This window comes from Callorhinus ursinus, unplaced genomic scaffold, assembly GCF_003265705.2.
Source record: "Callorhinus ursinus isolate GAN/ISIS: 27379988/994484 unplaced genomic scaffold, GSC_fseal_2.0 scaffold9, whole genome shotgun sequence".
NCBI lineage: Eukaryota > Metazoa > Chordata > Mammalia > Carnivora > Otariidae > Callorhinus > Callorhinus ursinus.
Window position 1 is genome coordinate 44,773,766 of NW_027397071.1, and position 9,548 is coordinate 44,783,313.

The following is a 9,548-nucleotide window of genomic DNA, read 5'->3' on the forward strand; positions in this document are numbered from 1 at the left end:
CAAGAAAAATTATTTTAATTAAAATGGGTGGTCACTAGATTGTTACTGACAGGTTATTCCTAAGTGAAACAAAACAAAACAAAACCAAAACAAAACAACAAACCATGTGTTGTTTTTACAATTCTCATTGGCAGCATTTTTTTATCTTGCTACATGAAAAAAAAATAATGCATGTGTTTGTGGGTATAAAGTTGGGATGATACTATGCAGAGAAATGTCTTTGGACTTTTCTCCTTAATCTAAGTGGCATATGCCCTAATAGAGAAACACTATTTTCTTTCATCTACTTTCTTCTATTTTCTGAACTTCATTAGATTTTGAACCAGGTTTGTGAAGCTTTGCTAAACTTTCCCTGTGATAAAATTATTTTGAGCTTGTCAATCCATCAGCATGATGACTGGGAAATATTTTAAAGGAAATACAAACTGTACTCACCAAGAAGCTGAAAATATAAAGTGGTGTTTTCGACTTGTCACTGTAAAAGAGCGTGACAAATTCATTGTTACCCTGACTTCACAGTCGTCAGTTGTTCTACCTACAGTGGTCACATAGGCACTATGGTTGTCACTGGTAGTAGAGCTCGATGTATCTTTACAAAAACATCAAACATTGCTGCACTATCACAAAGGGAAATGCCCATTATTCCTGGTAAGACAAGGGATATGGAAAGGTCTGTGATTTTAGTCATTATGTGGTTGGACAACTTCAGCAATGAGGTTAACTGTGTTGTTTTGATAGGTATTGGGGGCGGGTAAGTTTCTTTCTCTCAATTTCCATCCCGGTTTCTTGTCAGTTTTCCTATAAAGGTGTGCAGCTGGTTGAAAAAGGGACCATATGAAAGAGTATTTAGCAATTATCAAAGTAGAGGAGAAGAAAAATAAATTTTCCAGGGAGACTACCATATGCCAGGCACTGTACAAAATGCTGGGGGTACACAGGTGGATGCAATAAGATCCTCATTTTCAAGATACTCACAATCTATGGGTGGGCAAAACATAAGCTCCGACACAAGTGTGGTTTGTGCTGGGCTGGAGCTGCGCACAGAGCGCTGTGGTAACGCAGAGGGGCGTGGCCGTTAGGGGAACCTTATTTGAAAATTACTGCTGTACATATTGCAGGAGGAGCGTGGTAGGAAAGGGCATTTTAGGCTAAGGGAGTAGCCAGCACAAGGCCACAGAGGTAAGAATGAATGGGGGACTTTGGGGAGCTAGTGGTTCAATGCAGTTGCAGTTTTCAGTTGCAGGGGTGGGGGTCATGGCAAAAGATCGCAGATTCTGAAGATAGGGCAGGGAGGAATCAGGTCAGGAAGTTTCTCCATGCCACAAAGACCTTGTATTTTACCCTGAAAATTACAAGATGCCAGTAAAAAGGCAATGAACATATTTGCAGAGAAGTTTTGTAGCAGCATGGAAAATAAATAGGATGGGAATAATATTAGAACTAAATCCCTTTGGTTAAGTGCTGTAATACTGTTCCTCAGCTCTTACTCCCCCAGAGTGATTCCTACAAATGTTGCGGGAGGAGGATGTTAAATTACACAGGAAAAGATCATCACTATTTCTGTAACCAAGAACAAATAATACAACTCTCAAAAGCAAGCAAGATTCATGTCTGCCTCCAGGGACACTTCTCATTAGATAAGGGCTACGCTATTATGGTACTCCATAGGATAGAAAACCATGCTGCACATGAGAACTCATGGTGGAAAGATATTTTCAGCAGTTAGAGAACAGAGTACACTGTTAGCTCTTTGATCTGGGAATGCAGTCTCAGATGCTGCCAAGAAAAGCCTTCTGGCACTCTGTGGGTAAAGCCTCTGATTATTGCTTCTTGTTTCAAATATGTTGGCCATTATCTTAAGCTCACCTATCTGCTTGAATTCAGATGAAAACCAAGAAATAAAGTAGCCCATTAAATTATAGAAAGTTGTTCAGTATATTCAAAGCTTTGGGTTTAAGGAGTCCCTGAAAATGATAAAATGTGGCAGAAAGACATCTAGAAATTACTAATACGATTCCAACCTTTTTACTTCAATAGTAATAATAATTTTTTAGTGGCTGGAGGTATTTAGATTAGGTATATGTCAGTCTGGGAATTGGCTCTGGTCTGTGAAGTTTTGTTTAAAGATAATCTTTGTTTTATGAGACAAAGTGAACCCACCCTGTAACCAATAATCATTTCTAGAAACAAAATATTATATGATAAAGCTAAAATTGAAAAAAAAATTAAAAGCTATAATGCCTTTTCTACAACGTGAAACATATTGAATGAAAAGCCTTTTTACTGAGACTGCACCTTTTCTCTCTCTCTCTTTTTTTTTGATGTAAGATATTCTTTCTGTTGGGAAATGATATTTGTCGATCTTAGGTTTTCTTGGTTGATGCTTTTATTGTCTTCAATTTGACAAAATGATAAGGTGTCAAAGTAACACTGACTTCCCTGGATACCTCTTGAAATGTATGTCTTTCATCAGCCATGAAATCCCAGAGTATAGATAACTATATAAAAGAAATGATGGAAAGGGTATTTATTCATTGGATAGTGGAGGAATAAAATATATTTAGAGATTTTTTTCTAGTCTGAAAATAAGACCAAAAAAAATGCAATTTTATCTCAAGAGTTAAAGGACTTTTTTACTGTATTTTTTTGCTCATTAAAAAAAGTTATTTTTTACCTGTTTCTCTGGTAAAAGGTGGATCCAAAGTACATTTTCCTTTATAAAAAGGTTTATTTTTATTTAGCAAATATGTTTTCTTTTTTTCACAAATATTAGCTTGCTTCTCAATACCTCGAGAAATTTTGAAATCTTTAATGTTAAGTAGCTTATTGTTTCAGATTTTTAAAAAACAACAACACTACAAGAAAATTTAATTAGGACATTTGTAGCTACTGCTTAAATAAACTATACTTCTAAATTTAATATAGCAAATATAATGGTTTTATGAGAAAATCAAGATGCATGTATTTTATGCTTCCAAGTAACTTTAAACATATCAAGAATTTTTAAAGGGTATTTTATATTGTACATTTTAAAGTATATTGGGAAAATGTTTTTTCCTGAAAATATCATTAATAACAATAAACTGCTTTGCCACAATTTCAGCTTGTCCAGAAATTTTACAATACAAGAAAAGATCATTGCATATTGGTTATTACTCCCAAAAAGGCAACTCAAAACCATATTACTGATGACAAGTTGGCTACATTATCTTTGCTTACAGAAAGATAGGAGTTTAGAGATTGATGGTTGAGCAGAACTGACTGTTCTTCCAATCAAAAACTCAGGCTGACATGCTTTATCTAGCAGCCATGAATAATGTCCTCATTTTTCAAAACCATTATTATGTGTCTGCTCAAGTCCAGGAATATAGTTGTGTCCCCTTTGCAGTTTGCTACAGATAAAAGAAAAACCTACCAATATAATTCTAGATAACAGATATATAACTAATGAATATTATTTCTCATGATGATAAAATAGATCAGAATGAGGCATCCAGCAAGGAAGGTTATTGGACATATGGTAAGTGCTTTAAAATGATAAGCCACAATTTTGTACCATGTATAACTAAAGCCTCTGAAATGTCATTTGAAGATGGTCTAAAATTATTTAAGAAGAAAAGTAAAGATGGTATTCGGGTTATCAATATTTAATGGGTTCATCTTATATCTTAGATATTGTGCAAAATTCTGAGAATGTATTCACAAGGGAAAACATACCACAAAAAACTGGAGAAATGGATTGATCCATTGTTATAATTATGGATATTAACCTAATAGCTTTATTGACATGCAGTCCTTGAAATTACTCCCCATGCCCCAAATATCATACAGTTTTTAACTTTGTAAGTGATCAAAGAGAATTCAAATTTAGTTATTTTTTTAAGTAAGCTCCACACCCCATGTGGGGCTTGAACTTATGACCCTGAGATCAAGAGACTCAGGCTCTACCAACTGAGCCAGCCAGGCACCCCCAGTGATCAAAGACAATTCACACTGAAATAAGATGTTATTTATAATTATTAAGTCATACAAAATTAATTATTATAAAAGTCTTTATTTTTAATTTTTTTAAAAGATTTTATTTATCCATTTGGCAGAGAGAAAGAAAGAGGGAGAGACAGAACAAGCAGGGGGGAGCAGCAGCAGAGAGAGAGGGAGACACAGGCTCCCCACTGAGCAAGAAGCCTGACACGGGGCTCCATCCCAGAACCCTGGGATCATGACCTGAGCCAAAGGCAGATGCTCAACTGACTGAACCACCCAGGCATCCCATTGTAAAAGTCTTCAATGCTGGAGAACTAGAAATAAAAGTGCAACAATTACACTTGTAAGTGGTGTTGCAGTTTAGCACAATATTTTTGAATTAATTCTAAAAAAAAAATTCTTCAGAAAAAGCTATATAAATTTAGATGTCAACTGCAAAAAATTTTTAAGTGAGATCATCATAAATATCATAGGAGAATGTTGACAAAGTTATAGAACATCAGTTCAATGAAATATAATGTGATCATAAACATTTATGTTATAAAATTAAAAGCATACCTCGGAGATATTGCAGGCTCAGTTTCAGAACACTGCAATAAAGCAAATATCGCAATAAAGTCAAATGAATTGTTTGGTTTCCCAGTGCATATATGCATATAAAGTTATGTTTTCACTGTATTGTCATTTATTAAGTGTGCAAAAGCATATGTCTCAAAACCAATGTACATACCTAAATTAAAAAATACTTTATTGCTGAAAGATGCTAAACATCATGAGCTTTCAATGAGTTGTAATCTTTGATCACAGACCATCACAACAACAAAATAATAATACTGAAAAAGTTTGAAATATTGCAAGAATTACCAAAATGTGACACAGAGAACAAATGAGAAAATGCTTTTGAAAAAATTGTGCTGATAGACTTGCTTGATGTTGGGTTTCACAAACCTTCAGTTTGTAAAAAATGCAATGTCTCTGAAACACAATAAAGAGAAGCACAATAAAACAAGGTATGCCTGTAATTTTAGCGATTTCTTAGAAATATTCATTCTAGGTAATTCTCCTGGCTATGATGGAGTAGTAGGTAACAGACCAATACTTTCAACCTAGAATAATTTAAAAAACAAAACAACAACAATGAAAAATACTCCACTAAAATCTTGATAAAGATACTAGAGAGCTTCTGATGTACCAGAGTGTGAGGGGCCACATCAAGCAGAGAAGGGAAATTTATTAAAGTGTACCTAACTTTCTGCCTGTTGTTTTTTCTCTTAGGACATTTGTTCATATTCTGCATAGGTTAAGAGACCAAAACACCAAGAAGCTTGCCGGAATAGATACTGGCAGAGAAGCCAGCAGAATTTCAGAACGATCTCTTCAGTCTGGGAAGATAAAAGTTGAGTTTGGGTGGCCAAAGCAGCCTGAATTTGAAAGTTTAAGATCTCAGTGAGAACAAAGGTGCAAATAAGTCACCTTGACACTGGGTGACACTGGCTTACCTTTCGAAACATTTGCCATTTCAGCTGCACATGACAAGAAGCTAAGAAATCAAGCAAAAAGTGATCGTGAAGCAGAGTAGAATTTTGGTAGTCTTCTGCTGTTGAGAAAAGAAATGAAGTTTAGAAGATCCCAAGAATGAGGGCTTTAAAATAGAGCCCACACTGTCAACTGGGACCCCTGGAGAGCTATACTGTGGGAATATTGGCAAAAAAGAAAAAGTTTGAGCTTAAGACACTGAAAACCAGCTTTAAGTTAGTTCAGTCCATGATTAGATTGAGCTGCTATGCCTTCTGTTGCTTATCAGAGAATAGGGTAAATCATCTCTGAGGGGAGATAACATTATCCAAGCCCATAAATTTTCTGATGCAACATATGACATTAAAAACTATATTTTTGACATATGAAGAAATAGGATCAAAAGAAAGAATAGGCAACACAAACAAATCCTAACCCTTTAGGAGAAGCCAGAGTTACAAACACAGAAGTCATAATGTCCATAATGATACAAAAACACAAAACAAAATGAAAACCAGGAAAATGTGATCCAATTGCAAGAGAAAAGACAAAATGGAGGCCATCTGCAAGAAGACCTAGATGTTGGAGTTAGCCTTCAAGGATTTTACAGCAAGTATAGAGCTATCTGCAGTGATGAAAAAGAAATACTACTGACGTGTGCATGCGTGTGTGTGTTTGTGTGTGTGTTTGTGTGTCACACAGAGTTTATTCTGACTCCTTTCCATCTCCTGGGTCCAAGTCCATGTACTGACTGGTAAGTGGGCTCCCTCAGTGCTCAGGAAGACCCCCTTGTGTGTGGTGTTAGTCTAGGGGTGCCGGACCATTCCATGTTTGCTGTAGTCTCTTGCTCCACTGTGCCCAAGTGGATCACGTACAAGAGAGGAGATGTAGTTATCTTGGTTTGAAATGGTGATGGCCAGGTGTTTGTCATCTTTGGGCACAGGGAATAGGTACCAGAATATGTCAGACATTCCCTCGCCCAGGTGGACAGAGAAGCCATATTATGAGGTAAGGATTGGCCTGACATGGTGTCCATGTTGGAGACATCATGACACGTGATCACATTCACAGTATGGAATAAGCAGTGAGGCTGAAAGACAAATACCTGACAATGAACCCCACAGGTGTGCCTCGATGCTTATGAACAACCAGCATGTTGGTGACCTTGCTGGTCTTGCAGGCTTACACCAGTGCCCCTATCTCATACCAACCACAGTTCATGCACTGGGCACCCCAGAACATCAACTTCAGTCCCTTTGCAAAAATTTGAGGTGGGAACTGGGGCCTGGGGTGGTAGTAATCATGACCTTGGGATTCTTGACCCCTGCCCATCAAGAAGATAAGGGTAACATTTTCAGTGTTAAAAGAAAAATAAAATTCACCAAAGAATTCTACATGCAATGAAAATATTCTTCAACATAAAAGGCAAAATGAAGATATTTCAAATTAAAAGATATCTGAAAGAGTTTATCACTAACAGATTTACACTGTAAGAATTTTTAAAAGAAGTCCTTAAAGTTGAAGGGAAATTATACCAGATAGGAATTTGCTTCAGGAGAAAATAAAAAGCATCACAATTTATTTACTATCTGGGAGATTGTAAATATCTTATAATTCCTTTAAAATAAGATGTATCATTTATACATGGTGGAGTTTGTAATATATGTTAGAAATTCTGGTGGCATTTCTGGTGGAGTTTTATAATATGTGGTAGAAATATTACATAACTATAGCATAAAGAATGAATGGTGATAAATGAACCTATAAGGTTACAGGGTTTCTACATTATTTTGTGTGAAAGAGTACAATATTAACTCTAAGTACACTGCATAACATTTTGGATGTATATTGAAATACCTTGAGAAGCAATAAAAAATAACAACACAAAAAAGTATAACTAAAATACCAACAGCTAGCTTAAAATGGAATTCAATATATTCAAATAATCTAAACAAAGGCAGGAAAGGAGTAACAGAGACTAAAAACACAGAGTGGGAAGCAGTGTCAAACAGCAAATGAAAAATAAAACATGAGGCCTAGACCTGTACCTCTGAAACAAATAATACATTATATGTTAAAAAAAAAAAAAAGAAGAAGAAGATAGCAGGAAGGGAAAAATGAAGGGGGGGGAATTGGAGAGGGAGATGAACCCTGAGAGACTATGGACTCGGAGAAACAAACTGAGAGTTCTAGACGGGAGGGGGGTGGAGGGATGGGTTAGCCTGGTGATGGGTATTAAAGAGGGCATGTTCTGCATGGAGCACTGGGTGTTATATGCAAACAATGAATCATGGAACACTACATCAAAAACTAATGATGTATGGTGATTAACATAACAATAAAATAAAAAAATTCAAAATAAAACAAAACAAAAAACATAAGGCCTAAATTCAATCACATTAATAATTGCATTAAAGTTTAATGTAGGGAGAAGGAAAGATGACGGAGGAGTAAGGGACCCTATTTCAACGGTCCCCGGAATTGAGCTGGATATCTATCAGACCACTCTGAGCACCCACGAAACCAGCCAGAGATGTAAGAAGATGTGGATCTCTACAAACAGAATATCGCAGGCGGTTGGTTTCCAGGTACAAAGCGGGGAGCGGTGATTCCACGGGCAGATATCCGAGGATAAACGGCAGCGGGAGGGAGCCTGGCCATGGGGATGCTATACGGCCGGTGAGTGACAGCCTCGCTCACTGGGGATGGGGCACAGACTCACAGACGGGTAGCAGCGGGGAAAGGACTTTAGGGCAGCACCCTGGGCGGAAACCCGGAGCAGTGGGGTACCGGGCGTGAACTGGGAGCGGCTGGTGGTTTTAGAAGCACAAAGGACAGAGACCTGCTACGACCTGGAGGCAGGACTGGGGGCGCTGCGGAGGGGCGCACAACCAGGAGCGTACAACCCAGGCCGCTGCAGTTTATAGCAGCATGGGCAGAAACCAAGACAGTGTGGCCTGGAGAGCTCACTGAAGAACAGACTGTGGTCTCTCTGCTCTGAGGCAGAGGGTTGGAAACGGTCTCTTCTGCTCTGACTCGCAGAAGACACACGGAAAACCGCCAGGGAAAGCCAAAAGAGAACAAAGGCCCCCAAAACTGATTCCCACTGGGCCCATGCCCCGCCACAGTGGGGCAGGGCAACTCTGCCCAAACAGGGTTGCCTGAGTAACAATGCGGCAGGCCCCTCCCCCTGAAGACAGGCTAGGAAAACAAGAGGCCAGCAACCCTAAGGTCCCAAGAAAACAGGTGCATCTTGCTTGGCTTCTGGTCAATAATTTGGACTCTAAACATTCCCTCAAACACCCATCAACAGAATGACTAGGAGGAGGAACCCCCAAAATAGGAAGACTCAGAGATTATAACTTATGATGCAGATTTACAAATGGATGCAGATATAACCAAGATGTCAGAGATGGAATTCAGGCTAGCAATTGTGAAGACAATGGCTAGAATGGAGAAATCAGTTAATGGCAACATAGAGTCTCTAAGGGCAGAAATGAAAGCTGAATTGGCAGAACTTAAAAATGCTATCAATGAGATCCAATCCAATCTCGATGATCTAACAGCGAGGGTAACTGAGGCAGAGGAACGAATAAGCGACCTGGAAGACAATATACTAGATGAAAGGGGAAAAGAAGAGGCCAGGGAAAAACAACTCAGAATCCATGAAAATAGAATCAGAGAAATAAGTGATACCATGAAACATTCCAATGTCAGAATAATTGGAATCCCGGAGGGAGTGGAGAGAGAGAGAGGACTAGAAGATGTATTTGAGCAAATCATAGCTGAGAACTTCCCGAATCTGGGGAATGAAACAAACATTCGTGTCCTAAAGGCAGAGAGGACCCCTCCCAAGATCAAGGAAAACAGGCCAAAACCCCGGCCTGTAATAGTAAAACTTGCAAATTTTAGAACCAAGGAAACCATCTTAAGGGCAGTTAGGAGGAAGAGATTCCTTATGTACAGAGGGAAGAACATCCAAATAACGTCAGACCTATCCACAGAGACCTGGCAAGCCGGAAAGGTCTGGCAAGACATATTCAAGGTAC

The 9,548-nt window shown here is 38.2% G+C and overlaps 1 protein-coding gene and 1 pseudogene across 4 annotated transcripts in view; both read right to left on the bottom strand.

The window, feature by feature from the left end:
- The window catches only part of LRRC7 (leucine rich repeat containing 7), a 933,028-nt gene that overhangs the window by 606,899 nt on the left and 316,581 nt on the right, over positions 1-9,548 (bottom strand). The gene's annotated exons all lie outside the window — the stretch shown is intronic.
- LOC112824012 (U3 small nucleolar ribonucleoprotein protein IMP4 pseudogene) lies at positions 5,052-6,803 on the bottom strand (annotated as a pseudogene).